The sequence below is a fragment of the Simochromis diagramma genome, unplaced genomic scaffold, assembly GCF_900408965.1.
Source record: "Simochromis diagramma unplaced genomic scaffold, fSimDia1.1 OVJJ01000216.1, whole genome shotgun sequence".
Lineage (NCBI taxonomy): Eukaryota > Metazoa > Chordata > Actinopteri > Cichliformes > Cichlidae > Simochromis > Simochromis diagramma.
In genome coordinates this window covers 13,129,758-13,149,604 of record NW_024386883.1, presented here as the reverse complement: position 1 = coordinate 13,149,604, position 19,847 = coordinate 13,129,758, and the positions used below count along the sequence as shown (strand labels likewise).

Genomic DNA, 19,847 nt, shown 5'->3' with positions numbered 1-19,847 from the left:
AGTAGGGTCAATGAATAAGAGCTCAAACACATAAAATCAGTCAGGGCTCATTTAACAAACACAAGGCTAATCACCAATTTCACAGCAAACACTTGCCAAAGGGTCAGGGAATACAATTTTTTTTTCTCTAGAAACCAGAGATTGTATCTCGTCCAACATGGTGGACCACTCTTGAGAAATATGACATCACATGAAAAACCTAAACAGAATTTATTACATGAGTGATTCTCAAAGTGTGGGGTACCGCCCCCTAATGGACACTGCTGATGAGCTGTACGAGATATTTCACAATAAACAAAACACCTTTAACTTTACACTTTGTAATTCTGTTTGAAATTAACATTAATATTTGAAATATAGGTATAAAATATAAATCAAATATCACGCATGTCATCTGTGGAAAGCCCACGTGCGTATTTGCCTTGAAGGATTTTAAAATTTTATAACACAAAGTTCTGCTTAGTGCAGCAGAATATCACAACATCTGGCCACATCTGCGCACGCTGGAGGAGGTGTGCCTTTTTCTTAAGGTTAACGAGAGCTGGGGAGGAGGGGAGGAGGAGGAGAAGGAGTGGGAGGAAGCAGAGGAGGGTCGTTTGAAGGACTGAAGGCTTGCTGTACATGAGTCACCACGATAACTAGGCCACATCCAGATGCAGGTAACCATAGTAACCTAATGTCTGGATAGTCTCCATAGCACTCAAATTAACTTGAAAATATATCTGAACTGAAGTGATGTTAGCTCAATGGCTTTTTAATTAAGGAGCCACAAGCAGTGAAAAACGACTCTCCTGAACTGGACTGATACAATAATCTGATCTGGTCACACCTGAAAATCCTTCAAGCATTCACACAATCTAAAACTTCCGGCAGGTGTGTTGAGAAGCTCTGATTTTGGTTACACGATTTGTTAATGAAGCAGTAATGTTGGTTTTAAAGAAAGCAGGGCATGATCGAACAAAGGTTCAAACCAGGAAACAGCACCTGAGGCTGTGCACTCCTCTGGGGGTGATTCATTAAGTGGGACAACAGATGGGAGGCAGCGAGTGTTCAGAGGTTACTGTGCTGAAAGAGAAACTTACAAACTGAAGTATATATGTGTCCAAAAAAATGTCATGCTATATTCTAAACACATTCTAACACCCTATGCTTACATCAACAGAATATACACAGCACACCCAGACTACCAGCTATGTAAGGCTGTAATAAACCAAAGCAAACCTTGTGATTGCTTTGGTTGCTAGCAAGTCGGCATGGTCGCCTTCAGTTTGAATGGATGTCAGTGCCTCGTCTGCAAAAAGATAGTGCTCGATCAGCTGTAGTGAGGCTTTCTCATCAACGTAAAAGTTGTGCCTTACCAATGCAACCAAACATGTTTCAAAAAGCAATAAGTTAGTGTCTTCCATGACCAAAACAATCACAAGGAGGTTTCGGTGCAGCAAACCACTCACCAACTGGTTGGGGAGTACACATTTCTCCCTAGCAACCAGAGGTGCGAGTGAGTTGCTGACTGGTCTCTATACCTATGATTGAGGACACTGGATTATATTAACCTGAAACCTTATCTTTTGCTAAAGTTGACCAAGTAATTTTGGTACCTCAGCCAAACTCTGCTGCAACTAAAAACTGACAAAGATCACTGAAAAGTGAAAATATTGAATCAAAGTAGGTCTAAAAAACACTAACGACACTGTTTCCCAAAGAGTTGAATCATTTTTTGGGGGGGATGCTGTGCATATGTGTGGGTGAATGGAAATGGAGATAAACTAACCCTTTAATAAATTAAAGATTAAATAATATGATTAATAAGTTGCTCGGACAGATAAATATGTTTAGTTATCTCAGCAAATTCATCCACTTCTGGATGGAGTGGCCATTCAACTTGCAGTGAACTCAAGAGCATAACAGGTCAGCACTTGAGCTGATCAACCCCAGGACCAAAGACTCTTTGGGAGGCATCTGAAGTGACTGGCTTTGTCTGACAGAAGTGAAACAAAAACAAAAAGTCCAGGGCTGGTTGGTTAACAATGAGTTGAACCTTCAAAATAAGAGCGAGGGCACTGTCCACCAGTTAATCCATGGTCCTTCAGATAGATAATTTAAAAAAATACCTTGATGTGGAGAACACTTAACTCAAAGTTTTGTTTTTAGATGTTAGGCAAACCCCAGACTAGTGGGTAAAAAAAAAATCTGTTGCACATCGCTACCACAATGATAACTTGCTGTGGCTGGACATTGTTTACTATTTAGTTCAGCACGTAGAAAATTGACTAATTCTAATTAGTGCTAAACACAATAGGTTTTGTGTCTGTTTTAGTGCTTAGATTTAAATCTAAAAGCACTTATGGTCAGGTACTTTGTTCAAAACAAAAATATTTCAGCATCACTGGGATTGCCAAAAGCAGTTGCAGAACAACAACAACAACATCATCTGTACCAGATGTCAGTAGATTTTAGTCTAGACCTCGATCAGCATTTTACAGCTGGGTTGTTCCTACATCTAAAAAATGATGGTGTCCGAAAAGGCATTTTGACCTTTCACCAGAGAAAAATCACCAGCACTATGTTTCTTTTTAATAACCTTTGATTTATTTAAGCTGAAAATATGTTTTTGTTTATAAAATGTCTGCTGTGTAGACTCTTAGCTTTACCTATATCAGCCTTACATATATAATCACTCCCAAAGGCTGATTTTGACCACATCCTGCTTGTGCAATGTGTCATTTTGAACTCTGTTTCTTTGGAGCACAATATATCCATCGTATTTTAACTTCAACAGATATACTGCATAATGTTCCATATTAATTTAAAATGTAGCACTAGGGCAACTGAATACAGATAATCTCTGTTGGACACTTTCAGTACAGTACTCAGTGCACTGCATTTAATTTCCCCCTAATAAATGAGCTGGGTTGGCTGAGTACAACGCAGGGACATATTCTAAAATTAAATACAGTCAGTGTGAAAGGGGCCTCTGTGGCTCGTATGTCAAATAGCATGGGTTTAATCAATGAAAACTCAAAGCCAGCGGCAGCCAACCTCAACATTTTTAATTAATTCAGCTGTACTCTTGCTAACAGAGACAGCTAAGTGAGTTAATTTCCATGTACGACTGAAAAGATGTGTGTTTTTACTAGCAAATACCATTAGACGACTCTAACAAAGCGTGGTCTCATCGCAAGACTGACCTCCCAAGCACATCAACAGCATGAGCCATTTTACTCGTACCCATGGCAACATGGTGTCCTTTAAAGTAACAAAGCTTTCTTGCGGGATTAATTATGACAATGCAAATTCACAACCAGAGGAGGTCAGGGTGGATGGGTGGGTCCTAAACACATTTGATTTTAAGTAGACGTAGCTTTAAGTATTTTAATTCATGGACTCAAATGAGAGCTTCTAGAGTAGCTTTGCACGACTCATAGTTAAAAAAAAAAGCACGTCTCCCAGTGGTTCATGGAGCCATGTTTTAGTATTCTGGCCATCGCTGTGGTGTTTTTGTAATAGTGGCTATAAATGAATAAAAATGCTAAGGTATCAGCTGATGCATTCACTGACTGTGCAGGTATGGGGTGTAGATACTTAAACCTGCTGAGTTGGATTGGTGTGAAACAATGCATTAATAAAAGAGTAGAATTTGTCTTGTTGCAAAGGCATTTAGTGCAATTTATCACACAGCAAGTTATTTATTTTTTAGCTAATTTAAAACATAATAAAATCCCAGTGGGTGAGTTTTTTGTTATAAAAGGGGCAAAATATCTACTTTTTTGTATGAAGCTGCAGATGTAGATTTTGGACTAACACTCCTCAAGTAGCCACAAGAGCAGCTGCAGTTTTTTGCATTTACTCTGCAGCCACTTTTTTATGATGAGATATTCCCTTGATTATTATTTGTCATCCATCACGTTGGAGCAGTTTATTTATAGATTAGATGAAAACAGTTACACCTGCACATAAAGTCTTAATTTACATTTCATGTTGCCAATAAGAAGCTCTAATTTGCTTTTTACATTTGCAGTTACAACCTGCTGTTGCCTCTCCTTTCTTCCTGCTCTCTCAATACTTTACAGTGTTGGAGGAAGAGCCATGCCATGGCAACCACAAAAACTACAAATAACTTCACTGACGATCATCTTTACAGAAATAGTTAAATATGTTGAAAAGGCAATTACTCATTCCCATCCTGACACTGAGCTGAATATATCCAGCTAGAGTATGACGTATTCCTGTAGCTTCACGACAGACTTGAACTCTCATGAACCTCAGGAACTTTTCAACAAAAGAGAAACTTTATTCGTGTTTTACTGTACTAACACGACAGTCCAGAATCGGTGATATCTTGCAGCAGCTTTAGGATCACAGTCCTGTTTACTTTATAGTTTAACAGGTTCATTCAACCTGTAATTTGTGTAAAAATTACAGGTTGTATTTCCCTGATAATTTATCATCAGAGTGACTCAAATGGAATCACATGCTATGGCCTTTCCAATCACTATATCTCACTTCAATATTTGAGAGACTGGAAGGAGGAAAAAAACAACAACTCTTTGATTGATTACAGCATAAACACCTGGTATATACACTTAAAAAAACAAAACTCATTTATATCGGTCACATGTGCTCAGTGTCACTCTGCTGTCCTCTGTGAAAAGATGGGGCTGCCACCGGTGCAACCTACCAGTTCTGTAGCGAACGCCAGGCCAGCTCCACCCTGATGAAGTCTGATCCTGACAGTTTGGTCAGAAACATGCACAGGAGTATCCACTGGAGGTCATTTGGCAGAGCTCCGTCAGCGCTCCACGTGTTACTCCTTGCACAAAATATCTCATACTGCTGCTGGGTTGAATCCCTTCTAGCTGTCCAGCTCTCCTCATGTCTCTTGATATCTCCTCCACTGACTGGGAGACATTGCAAACCCTCTCGCATCACCCTGGAGAAGCTGGGCAACGTGTCCAACCTGAATGGCTTACAGGCATCATCTCATGCTACTAACAGTGACAAGGGAACCAGCACAAAGCAAAGAGAGCAACGATGTGTGGCCACCACCTGAGACTTTGGGTTGCACCAAAGCAGCTGAAATGGATTCACAACAGTTTAAGTGGACAGATAAATATCACAGAAGTTTAACTGACCAGATGCTGTAAAAAAGGCTGTAAAAATTCTTTTGAGGTCAAAGGCCAAAAGAGGTAGGCGGTAGGAAGCTGAAGCATATTCAAGGTGACAGGGTGAAACACAGGTGCACAGACGAACCATCAGAAAGCTAACAAGCCTTTAACTTTTGACTTCCACAAACCAAATAAGTTCATCCCCAAATCAAGGTGAATGTTTTGGAAAGTTTGAAGAAATTTTCTTGAGAAATCCTGGAAATATCGTGTCCATGAGTTCAGAGCGGAGGAATGGACAGATAACCCAAAAACCTCATGCTTCTGTCCACAACTCACACCACTGAGGAGAAATAAAAAGGCAAAGTAGCTTGAAACTCTTTACTGTGTTTTAAATCTTTTTGGTTTTTATTCAGCATCATATTTCTTTGTCTGCCTGACAAAGAAAAAAGTTTTATATTACATGTCCTCCTGTAGAAACCTGTCTTACATTAGGTCCTTGATGCTGCTCTCAAACTGGGTCAAGGCCTAGAAACATGACGAAAGGAGTAGTAGACGCCTGCTCCCATAAAGCAGCATCCACTGTAACCTCATGGGTAAACTTCTCCTTGAAAGTGTAGACGCTGTATTGGTGAAATATCTAGTTCTCATTCTTAAAGCGCAGATCAAAGGAAAGAACAACACTGTCTGTCTGCAAAGCCGTAATGTGAATTTAGTCATCTAAGCCTGCTGCCAACATCAGGTCAAAAGATATCCTTGAAAAGGAGGTCTTTGAGTTAGAAATGTTTCTAAAGTGCTCCCAAAATATCACCATCACATCTAACTTTCTGCAGTAGCGGTGGGCTGTTTCACTTTAGTAAATGTCCCACCAAGCACCGAACATTTTCTGGGTTAAATCTGCCTGTCACTGCATTTATTTAGCCCAGAAATAGTCACTGACATCGGATTTTGTCCCAATTTAGCCTAAGATCGGCATCTTTTTTTTGGACCACGGAGATACAACCATGAAAACGATGATCATAGCACGTTCAACTAAGTCAGGCAGATATCTCATTAACTTTGAAACCTGGAAGGTTAAAAGCCATCTTTGCAGATTGGTCCCTTTCCACTAAACTTGCCTGAAAAGGTGAAAAAAGAACCACCCTTTCAACCAAATCTCAATGTGGTTTGCGACATATGCCAAAGCTATCTTTTCAGCGACTTTTAGAAGTGGGGTTACTGTTAGAGGAATGGATCCAATGAATCCAGTACAAATATTTTTATTGTTTTTATACTTGCTGTGGTTTGTTTAGTGTGTAGGTTCTAGCAGTTAATTTTGCTCTCTGTTTTATGTTGCATGCTTTTAATTTTCACAATTTCATTGCACGGCTTATTTCATTTAGTTTTACCTCCTACCTGAGCCCTCACCTGATTAGCCACTAACTCAGTCTTTTGCTTTTATCACTTTTTACTCTGCAGAATTTTATTAGGTTTTTTTTTTTTTGCCTTGCATGGCAATGTTGAATTTTGTTAATATCATTTTATCCTTTTGCTATGAATAAATGCCTTTTTAGCTGTTATTCTTTGACTCTGTTGACCCCCATGTTGCTTTCTCTTGGCTGCTCTCCACCAAACATAAAAAAGAACCGCCTTCCCCCCTTTCTTTTACACAGTCAGCTCCCATTAGAGACATAATAATGTGTTTGTTGAAAACATGAGGTGGGGAGGGGGGGGGGGGGGGCTCTTATCTGGTACTGAGTCACTTCCAAGGTATTTTCATGATCACACAGGCATTTAGCGATAAGAATATGTTTTTTGTCTCCCTCCAGGGCAAAACCAGCAAACTCATCCAGTATTTCCACAATCTGTGCCCAGGTCTGTGTTATAACAGCTCCTCTGTTCTGCTTTTTGCTTTCAAAGCTGCGTAAACATACAGCATACTCCATTACTGGTTTAAACAAAAAATGATCTCTTTAAGGTTTTTAAGGAGATTTTAATGGACATAAAGAAAAAAAAACAAGGTTAGGATTGTTTTCCTTTCTGTTTGTGATTTATTCTTCCACGCTCTTTGAAGTAATTAATATTCAAAGGGACTGCACACTGTGTGGGTTTTCTCACACAGTGTGGTGAATCCAAATTAGCCGTAGGTGTGGATGTGCATGGTTGTCTGTCCGGGATGAATGACGCCTCTTGCTCAGTGTCAGCTGAGGGTAGGCAACTGTCTGCAGGATAGAGCAGGAAAAGCTAATTGATGGATGGTTGATTATTAATCAAGGTGTCAGAACCTGGCTGAAAACACTGTTAATGCAGTAAAGCAGAGAGATGTGCTTTTACTTTAGTAACTCTTCTTGATTGCTTTCCACTGTTTAATTATGCATCTAGTAATTTTTAGGTAAAATAAAGACAGACAGAGAAGGGGGTGGACACCAGGAAATTAGACAGTATGGGACTGTCCCTATTTGGGCTTCTCCATCACCAGCATCCTCTCCTCCATGTTTCCATTCATAGAAACCCATATTTTCCCCTCCCTCTCTCTCCCCTCTACTCCCCTCTCTCCTCCCTCACTCTCGGCTGGCTGTTGGGGGTGGATGCTGAGCTGAGGAGCTCTGATTGGCTGCAGGTCACACAGGAGAAGACGTGACGCACCAATGACAGTTCCCTGTGGCTCATGCATCACAGTGAGGTCATGTGGAGCGGAGGAGGATTAAAGCAGGGCTTAATCTCAGTTCACACCATCACACTGCAGCGGCACGACTGACTACATGTTACTCGACCTGCGCCGGTTCAGCCGGGCTAAAAAATGCTTCTTTAAAATCAATCTGCAGGCGCTGCTCTGCCCTAGTTTACATATCCTTCCTTCTCATTATTCTTATGTTATCTTATGTTTTTTCAGTGTGAATCTCTGAAAAGTGAAAGGAACAAATACATAGATAAAATCATCCAACACAATTAGAGCCGAGTAATACTGAGAAAGAAGGCTGGTGCTTTGGATTAGAGTGCCTTGACTGGTGTTTGTGGTACTGAGCTTGCCACTTTACTGGTGACCTCGAGACTTTGTAAAGGACAAACTGGTTTCTTGAGGAAGAAGAACTGCAGTTTTATTACAGCTTTAATATGTGTGTGATTTTCAGTGGATACTTGGTTACTTTAGAAAAGAGCAAGGACATCCTGGACTGATTTTATTTGTCCAAGTAAATAAAGCTGCAGGTTTGGGAAGCTGAGGGTAAAAGAAATAATATTTGGAAGCAGTAGTTAAAAGCTAAAAGCCTGAGACTGCCCAGCAAACAGAATCCACCTAGTAAATGTACTGAAAGCATTCTGAAGCTCTCAAAAGTGCTAAAATTTCTTCATGAGTCATATGTCTGTGAAGGTTCTCAGTCATCCAGGTGATGGTAGTCTAAGGAGTTTGGAAAGAAAAGCGTCTGGGCTTCTTTAAGCAAGTCTTCAATCAACTTAAAGAAGTCCAGACGCTTTCTTTTCCAAACTCCTTAGACTTCATACGGGCTATTCAAAATTAACTCTATTCATAATGATATAAAAAAAAAGAAAAAAATCCTAGTAATAAAGGCAAATATACTGGAGACTATTTGTTGTATTTCCTTTAACTTTGGCTGTTGCTGACTGGATTTCCCCTCTAACCCTTTCATCTTGCTGTTGCTGGACTGTGATTAGAAATGAGTAAAAGATTTGCAGCTGGTATGGCGGTATGCTTGAGTCAAAGGTGATTACTGGCTTCCCCCCGTGGTCCTTAACTCAGTCTGTGGTTGCTTTTGTTCTCTCATGTGGTCTCTGCTGCGGCTGTGTTTAGCTACAGTCGTGCAGGGAGCTCTGACAGGCTGCTCGCAGTGATAAAACTGGAGAGCTCTGGGTGGATGTGTTAGCAGATGACTCATGCATGCAGCCATGTTTTTTCTCTTTCTTTTTTTTTCTACCAATGCTTTCTACAAGCTTTTTCTTAGCCCCGCAGCGGAGCAACAAGGTTGTTTCCATAGCAACACGGAAGCAAGTGACTGACAGTCGGTGGTGTCAGTCGTCCTGCTGCCAAGCCCACAGAACAAGCTCCCACTTCATTATTCTAAATATTGAACCTTTTCTGTGCCAAGTGGAGGTGAGAGTGGAAATCCACGGGAACTCACTGGGCTCCATCGATATGTTCTGGTTTGGCCGCCGGTCCCTTGTAGCAGGCATCCCTCATATTAAACCTGGAAGACGGCAGAGCCTTTTCTAGCAACAGAGAGAAAATCCTCAGGCTATTCCCAGCCTTACATTTCCAAAGGAAATGTTGAATTAGCCCGTCCCTAACAACTACTGTTATGTGAACACAGTATTCTCAAGAGGACCTGATAAGATTACATAACACAAAGTGTGCCAGGAAGCCTTAAATTGTGGCATTTTAGTACTGCTTCTCCCTTAAGATGGCTTTCAAATGACTTTGATGAATTAATTTGTCTCCTCAGTCCACACACACCATGTGGTGCTTTAGTCAGTTACTGGGGCCTTCTGGCATTTGATGGCGAGTAGCAGGAATCCACTGATGCCTCTTCTGAATGCTCCAATATCAAATAATTCGCTTTCATTACATCTTTTTCTGCTAAATCAAGGGTAAAGCTTGGCGTTTTATATTTTTCCATTCAGGATTTTTTCATGTTTTAAAATAACACCACGTCGTAGTCTTAATATGCGTTATTAAGCAAAAAAACAAGCAAACAAACAACATAATAAATAAATAAATAAATCACCCCTTTTGTTCTTCTAATTTACCTATATAAATAAAGCTGCCAAAATATAATAACCCAACATGCATGTACAAGTTAAGCACTGTATAATCACTTGGTAATAAACACTTAACAGTAATTACTGTTTTTGTTCCTCTTTAAAGGATAAAGCTTGTGCATTTCCGCATTATCGACAAATCCTATTAAAAAGCCATCTTGCTCTCGTAAATCTTTAAAAATGGGTCAGACATGTTATAGTTTCGTTTTTATCAAACTGCTGCATGATTCCCTAAAACAACCACAAAGCACTTTAGTTTTTAGCAGACGTTAACAAACAGATTAAATCGTTCTTTTGTTGTGGACTACATTCAGCCGTGAATTAAGGGACATTTGGTGCTGTGGCTGCAAAGCAAAGGATGGATACAATGAGGTTGGATATATGCAATTTCCTTCATGTAAGCAGGCATTTAAATATAAAATAGAATGTGTGGTGAGAGCATGCACACCTCCAGGATACTACTGCAGGTGATACGAAGTCTTTCCACAGTTTTCCATTCTGTAGTTAGAGTAAACAGAGCTGAGGAAATATCGACGCTTGAATTGGTTTTAGAGGAGCTTTCATGGTTGCAATGATCATGTATTGACTAAAATGTTGGAAATTTTTTGGTTCAAATTAAAAGAAACCAAGTCAGGAAACAATCAAGGTGCAGCAGCCTCCTGTTTTAAAATGAAACCTGTGGTGAGGCTATCCATCCAACCTTTCCTACTCTCTTTGTGACTCTAACAGATAAGATAAGATTTTGTAAGTTACTCCAAAAGTTGGGAAATTCCTCGAATACAGCTGCCAAAGCCTGAAAAATAACCTTAAGAAATAATAATAATAACATTTAAAAAAAAAGACAAAAAGTTAAGAGGTCAAAAAAACTAAACACTAATAGCCAATAAGTAGCTTAATAAGTAAAATCTAAACATTATAAATGGAGGCGCTGTCTGTATTTGTCGTTGTGGAAGCAGAAAGTTTCTCTGCTGCCTGCACAGTAATTGGTTTAGAGGGTGGTCTGGATTCATTAATTACCTACAGTCATTCACCGCAGACATTGGGACGACCTCTGCGTCAGCTGGTGGAGAAGCTTTTAAATGGCTCTATATAGCATTAGCATGACTTTGATCTTTAGATCAATCTACTCACTATAAAGGAAGGTCAAAGGTCAAATCTGATATGATATTTGAAATCATATATGATACTTTCTATATGTTGAAAATATACACCACAAGTATCATAGTTTCTAAGTTATACAACTTTTTGTCCATTTTATGACCAATAAATCATTAAGCTGATCTTCAAGACTTTGGTGGATTTCAGGCAAATTTTAGTGGGTTTTTAACACGGCCACACTCTACACCCCTACAAGGTTTTACCAGAATTCATTCAAATTTTTTTTGAACTGTTGTGTTCACAGGAGATGGGACATCAGTACCCCATCTCCACCTCCTGGAAACCAGTCTGTGGCCTCCAGTTACAAATTACATCGCCAGGGAAACATGGCAGCGGCGATTTACTGCAATATTTTGGCTTCACTCTTAATAATTATAACAAAACTAAAGTAATAATATGCACTAGAAGCAGCAGCATTTGTAATTAATGATAAAAACCTAGATGTTGTGTAACAGCACCATATCTGATAACACAGTGACACTATGAGCCTCAGCTACAGCGACTCTTTGTGCGTGGCGGTGAAACAGAGGTGGTTCTGTGCAGATGTGTTGCCCATCCACAGTCAACCTGAGCAGTGTGATCTGCCATCGGCTCTCATCAAGCTGCAGTCAAGAAGAAAGTGTGCTGTGTTTGGCCCTTTCAGCAGCTCTACCTCATAACCTGCGTGCCCCTCCGGGTGTTTTCAGAGCTTTGCTGATGTAACATGGTGTGCCTCAAACAGAGTGGAAATGATGGACCAACTGTGACTGCAGACGTCACACAGTGCTGCCGCACGCACTCGCAGTGGCATGTTCCACTTACGATGAATTGCACAATGTTGGCTGCAGAGAGGCGTGTCTAATCTGTCATAAAATTAGAAAACCCTTCAGAGCCGCAGAATTCGTACAACCGCCTACGGTACATCTGGGACTGCTGTGTAGGCAGCGGCTCTACTACTTCAACAAGACATGGCAGTAAGTGGAGACTTAAAGGTGACACACTCTGAGGAAAATGAGCCGTACAGCTCTGCATGTGTCATGTCGTTGAAGTGGTTGTGTGTCTGTAGTAGCTGAGTGTAGTCAGTTTTCAGATAAGCCTCGAGCCTGTGCTCAGCCTCCGCAGAAAGACTGGGGAACTTACATGTAATTCCCTGTGAGGTTTTTGAGCAAGCCCAGTGCTGCGCTGCACAAAGCCTTAAGGCAGCATTATGTAATCCACCAGCTGGATCGTTGGTGGGTTGGTGAGAGCCTACAGGGAAGCCACATCATGTCCTGACCTCGAGTATCCTTTAATTGATCCGCTTTCTCATAAACAATAGTGACATCTGAGACAAGGCAGTGATCAAGCATATTTTGAGCTGGCAGATCTTTCAGTCTCTGCTCTGCATTCAAATCACAAAACAGAGACAGACCTGCAGTTTATTTGATTTAGTTGCTGTAGTGGTGCTGTAGCTTAAATGCACAGATGGATGGCTGGGCTGTAGTTTCGGGAAAACATACTTCTCTTTCTTGAGATGAGAACATCGATACCACTTTGTGGTGTCTCTGCCCTAAATACTGCCCGGACATTGGATTAGTTTAGCATAAAGACTGGAGGCCAACAGCTGGTCTGGCCCTCCAAAAACACACCTAACGACCCCTCTAGAGCTCACTAAGTATAATGAGAAGCGATGGAGCTGAAAGTTGCAGGCTGTGGGAGGGGTTTTCCATCTCAAATCCCGTAACAAACATCCTCAGTGTTACTTAACACAGAAAAACAAGCCCTTCACAAATACATTAATAACCCTAAACAACTGCCAGCTTTTAACATGTTAGCTGATGTTCTATGTTTGCGCATCAGTTTGGCATGGTGAGAGCATTATTTAAACATCAGCAATGTGTATTTAAATATCGCAATAGCCACGATGACCCAGTGGCAGCTAACGAGGAATCTGGACAAACAAAAAGAGCTGTTGCAGTGGAGAAAAGGTCAGTCAGAAGGGTGGATAAAAGCTGCTCGGAACAGTTTAGTTTCTAAACTAATTTAAAACTGGCACAGCATTTACATTTAATCTAGTCTTCATATCTTTCTTGTAAAGCTTCTTAAAGTTCTGTTGTTGGATGTTTTGGGGGCATATTTGCCTGATAAGTTTTTATGAGTGCACTCTCTAACTTTTTGTCAAAGAAGATATTTTTTAGTTTAGTTGGGCTTTACCCCGAGGTGAACATGAGGTGCTCACACTGCCAGAAAGCTTAAATGCACCGCAGACATCTCCACCTGTTTCTGCCATGAGCTGCAAGGTTTTAAAACTGTCAGTAGAGCCAAGAGGAACATTGTGTGTGGGCTCATCACTTCAAGAGACTCTTTTGACATAATTCTATGTTGTTAGGTATATGAATGACACATGCTTTAAAGGAGACCTCTTACGGTCATTTCCAGCTCTATGATTTTACTCTTTGACTCTACTCTAACCGCGCATGAGTCACAGTTATCTTGAAATCCTGATTTATCTCAGTTCACCCCCTATGTGAAACAAGCTGTTTTTGCTCCTTCCTCTTAAAGACAACTTTCTTCTGATTGGTTGCCCCTCACAAACAGAAGATCTCAGTGTGGTTGGAGCTGCTATGATCACAGCTGGAGCTCTGATATCACAGCGATCCAAGAGTTTAAAGCAGCTAAGGTTTATTTGTACATATTTGGCTCTAATTATTTGAAGAATGTAGCAGAACATGAGGAAAAGTGGAATATGTCCCATTTCAACATGCTGTGCACATGGGGGAAATAATTATTTGATCATCTGTTGAATTTGTAAGTTTGCGCACTTACATTGAAATGAAAAGTCACACGTTTTTTATGGTAATTTCATTTTAATGGAGAAAGACAGAATATCAACCAAAAGTCCAGAAAAAAATTACATAAAAGTTAAGTATTTGTTATCCTACAACCCACCCAGAATTCTGGTTATGTGCATAGCTGTCCAAGGAATCAATTTCTTCCGTTCCACCACCCTAAGCAAGACCAAAGAGCTTTTAAAGGATGTCAGGGATAAGATTGTAGACCTGCACAAGGCTGGAGTGGACTACAAGAGCATCAGCAAGAAGCTCAGTGACAAGGTGACTACTGTTGCTGTGATTATTCAGAAAAGTAAGAAATATAAAATGACAATCAGTCACCTTCGGGCTGGAGCTCCATGCAGAGAGGACCGAAAGTGATGTTAAGGTGCTGCAATCTGTGAGGTGCACTCCAACCAGAGCCTACAGCAGGCGAGGGTGTGATTCATACCTCTCTACCAAATTCACTGAGGCTGCCAAGCAGAAAAATTGCTCTTGAATATTTTTTAATCATCCTCTTAAGTTGTTGTAAGATAATCATTGTTGTTTTTACTGGGTTTTTTTTTTTAGATTTATTGACAATATAACATCATATCAGCACTGCTCACCTCTAGAATATTTTTTTTCTCTTTAACTAAGTGATTTATGTTGATATAGTTGAAAAAAAGAGACTCAGATACTGACTTTAAGGCTGTCCAAAGGGAAGCGAATAGTGCAAAATGAAGTGTCCCTTCAAGCCTGAGTGTGTGGACGATCATATCTCGTACATCTGTTTTTTTAAAACACATTTTTAAATCGCTCAGAGGATGACATGCTGGTGATTTGGAAGCTTTCCCTGCATACTGATGTGGCTCAGAAAACAGCTGTGAAACCTCTCACTTATAAATCCAGCCTCGACCAGGCGTGCCAAAATTTAAATTCAAATTTTCCTTGTATTTTATCATTTCGTTATTGTGAGCTTTCATCCGTTAAACGTTGTGTCGTCACCACAAGCCCTCGTGCATGTTTGATGACTTAAATTGTATTAAAGGCCACAAAAAGAGCAGCGACCTTTACTCTGAAGCTGAAACTCTGATTCATTTCACTTCCCATGAAATTAGCCGCGGATGTTCCCAGTCTGCAGGGAGACTCAATCCTCGTGTATTTGGTGACCTCCCCTGACATTTTCTGTGGTATAAATGAGGCTAAAATTTCAAGCTGAAGACAATTTCAAACTCGCTTATCTCTTGCTACACACCTTGAAACATCGAAATCTAATCTTTTCCAAAATCACTATTCTGGATTTTAAGATGTGCTTCTTAGTCACCGAAGCCAAATCTCAATATTTAAAAACTGGTTCCCAATTGTCAAAGTGTGCAATCATCCATCCATCCAACTTGAGCTGGAGCCTATCCCAGCAGTTATGGGGCAAAGTGATAACCTATTAGACCTAGCCTGCTAATAGAATGAGGCTTTAATGGTATTATCCATGTACAGTTATAAATGAACTGTTCATTTACTATAATGATTTAATCTATAAACAAAACTAATTTCAAAGGAAACCCCAGTCTGATTGCACAGCTGCTGGATAATGACACATCAGAGGCCAATCTACCTTAAGAAAACAAATATCAACAGCCTCAAGTCTGAGTGTGTCATCTGTCGGGGAAGCCGGCTAACGGTATGGTGCAATAAACCAAACATGCCTTCAAAGAGAAGCTAGGCCTATTTCTACAGACTAATTTAAACCAGAGGCAGCAAGACAGCCCAATGAGGCACCAGAGGCAAGTTTATTGTAGCGGGGCAACACTCTTGCATAAAAAACGTCATGCTAGGTCTGGATGAGGGAAATGAGCCCTCACAGATACAGTTTAATGGCATGTGAGATGACATATAGAGGCTATCCCTCACAGACATGAACAGATTTTGTGGTTTCCCCATTTAGCGTGCTTTGGGCAGAAGAAAGATTAAAACTGCTGTTTAAAGAATCACCAAAAAAAAAAAAAAAAAGCAAATGTTTGCACGTTTTAGGTTTCACATTTTTGGGCATTTAGGACTGGTAAAATAAGACATTTGACTTTAGAGAATTTATTGAGAGCATTTTTCAGTGTTTTGCAACATTTCAAGATTTCTGCAAACTCACTGCTAACTAGGACTTGATTTAGTGACATTTAAAGTCACCGTGGCTTTCTTCTGTCACTGCCCATCAGTTTTTATTTGTACAAACATTAAATTCACAACCTCAGTTATCTCTGTATGACCCTGCATTAGCATACAGAAAAAAGCCTGATATCGATTCAATTCCAGGAACAATAACTGCACTTGTGCCGTTTGTTTCTGCAGGTGCTCGTTCAGATTCAGATAAAACAATCTCGGTTTGTGCACAGCTGCTTTGGGGGCATTCGTTCAGCAGCTTTCAGGCACATTTTTCAAGGTCAGACAGGCAGGGATTCTGGACTATAGCGTGAGATGAACTGCTTTGCATTCAGTTCGTCTGCCACAGACATATGACTCATCATTTGAATTATGGGCACCTTGTGTGAACAAAGATGCCCAGCACTTTCAAGCAGCAGCAGCAGGCTGGAAGAGCTTCTGCAAAAGCATCCATAATGCTGCAAAAGGAAAAAGGAGGACACTGCACACTTTTGAAGGTCATTGCACTTCCAAAAATGGGGCCTCTCCAGAGCTGAAATTAATTAAGGCGCCTGTTTTAGAGACATCAATGTGAGCCACTGCTGGAAAGACTCGCCATTCTTTACAGCCCAGTATGAGTCACAAACCGTGAACCTGCCACGCTGTAAAACTGGACTGTAAGTAAATGCTGCTCTGTTAACCTGAAGCTCATCTTCTTTTAAGAAAAGCAATGAAAATATCTTCAGAAATTTCTGCAGCTTCACATAAAAGATTTCTATTTTTAAGCATTCAAACCAACACGGCTCCAACTTTTAGTTGTCCTCTTGTAAATGTCAGTAAAAAGTGTTTCTTTTTGAAATACCAAACACATTAGAACAGAAATGTCTCACTGAGTTCTTTTCAAAGAAGAAACTTATGTTGCATCTCTCACACAAAAAGGGAAAGTGCTTTTCACACAGTAAGAAACTCCAGTTGATTAACTTGATGCTTAAAAATATCAGAAAACATCTTTGTGAAGAACATGGTAATAATCAAATAATCTAATTGTTTTTTGATATTTTCAGAAGCCAAAAAGCTTAAGGATACTGGATATATTAGTTTAATTTTGAAACGAAAAATGTATGTATGCTGTGAACTCTTCACCATGTCTCTGATGTTTTGTTTTATATCTGGAGAACACGAGGAAAAACAATGCAGGATGTAAGAAATGTTGCTGACTCGTGTGCGATCAAAGATATCACAATGTGACAAATATCAAGATTAGCTTTGTTTGCTTCCATTAAAAAGAAAAAAAACCTCCACAGGCCACATTTGGAGGAGGTCAGGACGCTGCTGCGATTAGATCTCGCCACATGTAAATGCAGCGTGACCACGATCTAAATACAAAAATCCACCCATCAGGTAGAAAGGTCACCCAACAGGGCCTCTTTCCGCTAACTCACACAAGCCCAACGAAAAGCAATAAGTAGCATTATCTAGGTGCATTATGTTTGTCTGAAAGAGGGCTACTGATGGAACTACACAATGAAAAAGTAAAATGATAAGTGTAAGGCTTTAAAAGATGAAAGTTCAGGAAGAATGGTTCAAAACTCATCTCCTTGTCTCGTAAGAAGCTAAAGGAAATGCATGATGGAGGTTGTTGTGGTTAAAGGAGTTTTTAAGAGGTAGTTAATTAAAAAAAAAATCCATGAGGTGGCAAAAAATCATTTTAAGTGAACTTAAATTGGACACATTACCTTAATAATAACTATATCTGCTTCAACAACACCTTGAAGGCCCAGTTTAAGGCAGGGGAAATGCAGCAGTTCACTTACTTTTTCAGGTAAGTGATCATTAGGATCATTAGAAGTGTTTGCTTTAGTGAGACTGTGTTCACAGGAGTAAAAAGAAGCTCAATAATTGGGTCACAGAATGACTGCGAAGCTATTCCCAGTACAGGCAGTTAAACTACATACACAGAGGAAGGCAAATACTAAATAGAAATGAAGGCCCCAGTAAGTCCTTGTCCTCTAAAATGACTGGATCCTGTGCACGAGAAACGAAAGCAAAATGAACAGGTTTGCTCCAAATGTCTCACTGATGTGTTCAGATAAGGATGATGAAAACAATCCAATGCTGTTTATTCAAATTTTACATTTAGAGCTGCCATTAACAAACTCCACTTCCTATTAGCCCTAGAAGGCTAAACGTTACAGCTCGGCAGACTAGGGGAAGGGCAGAAGGACAGAGAGGGTAGTGTTTTTTTAGCTGAAATGAAAATGAGAGAGCATCTTAAAAAAAAGAGGAAGAGAAGTTTGGTGATGTACACAAATCTCTGAGATGATACACAAAACCACAGATGTGCTGAATGTGTCACTTAAAGCAGAAGAACTTCTTAAATGAAACACTTTGTGTGTTTGTGAAGAAGACTGGCTTTGTAGCACATGACAGCCAGACTCCGGTTCCTGTCTGCGTGCAGTTTGCATGTCCTTTCCATATTTGCATGTTTTGCCTCTGCGTGCTCTGCTTTCCTCCCACAGCTTCGGTCAACCGGACACTCACGCTCCTGACTGTGTGGCCTGTGCTGGTTTCCCTCCCCAGTCCTCCCGGGTCATGTCACATAAATCCATAACTAACTATGTATTCATAAAGAGGAACTCCATTCACTTCTCACAGACAGGAATGACCACTATGTTTGATGTGAGCCCAGACAGGCTTACCATTATCATTAGCATCACCGGTTACTCTTAATATTAGAAAATAAAGAGGGGTTTAACCTCAAAACAATTACACAGACTTTGTAGTCTCTCTGTAGAAGGGATGTGCATGATTTCCAGATACTGAGATAGTCAGAAATCAAATGGTTTATGCAAATACGTGTTGTATTAAACCTATATAAGAATAAAAGGCAGGACCAGCAGACTCAAACAGAGCTTCTTCCCATGGGCCACCAGGCTACACAGTAACCACAATAAACTTTAAGCAGTCACTGAACATTGCCGACCCCTATGCAAAACCTTATTTATTTAGTGTTTTTATTTATGTTAGAATAAAAATTGTTTCTTGCTCTTTTATTCTAATAGCACAGCTCATCTGAACGCAGCGATTTGAGTGGAACAAATGTTTCAAATTCACATACATGCTCTGACTACACTTGTGTGACACGCCAAGAAACAGACAGATGATGCCTGGAAAATGCTGCCATTATTAGTTTCACAGCTGACATCTGGAGCTCAGATGAGTCCACACAAATGTGTTACTAACAGCTTAAAAGAGAGGAAGGAGAGATGTTATCGCATGTGTACGTGCAAGAGTCGGAAACGGGTGTGAAAAAGTTGCCACCATGAGGCATCCCTGCTGCCTCATGGTGGTACTGGATGTGTGATGCTGCCTAAATCAAATACTGCAGGTTCAACAATTGCCAGTAGTGGTTGAGGGCAGTAACTGAGGCTGCCCTCTGTGGTAATCCCAGCGAGACTCTCTGATTAAAGGATTATTTCTGAAACTAATTTCAAAGGCTGGGATAGACCAGAGCAGTGCTTGGAGGAAAAAGAGTGGGAGGAATGAGAGAATGAGGATGAGGATGGGGATGCATGCGAAACAGCCCTTAAAACGTGTCGAAGAAGAGCACTGATAACTCTCTAAAAGCTTCTAGCACTGTCTTTCATTGGTATACATTACCAGGCTGGTGTTTTTCTAAGGCAGGATGCCTCAGACTAACAGAAAAACCCCTTTAAGGACAGAGGGAGGCTCTCACAGCCTAAAAAACACATCTTTAGTTTTTAGAGCTGCTCTAGAAAGCCATACAGTTACTTCCCAGAAGCCTCGATGGATATACATCTCCAGGGGGATCAACTCTCCCGGCATCATATTGCTCTGATTAAACAGTGAGAAGCCAGCGGACAGACAGATGGTAGCATGAAAAAGTAGGACTTCAAACATTCCAGGCAAATGC

At 40.3% G+C, this 19,847-nt stretch overlaps 1 protein-coding gene across 6 annotated transcripts in view; it reads right to left on the bottom strand.

Moving 5' to 3' along the window:
- Positions 1–19,847, bottom strand: part of ppm1e (protein phosphatase, Mg2+/Mn2+ dependent, 1E) — a 60,586-nt gene that overhangs the window by 20,162 nt on the left and 20,577 nt on the right. The window lies entirely within an intron of this gene.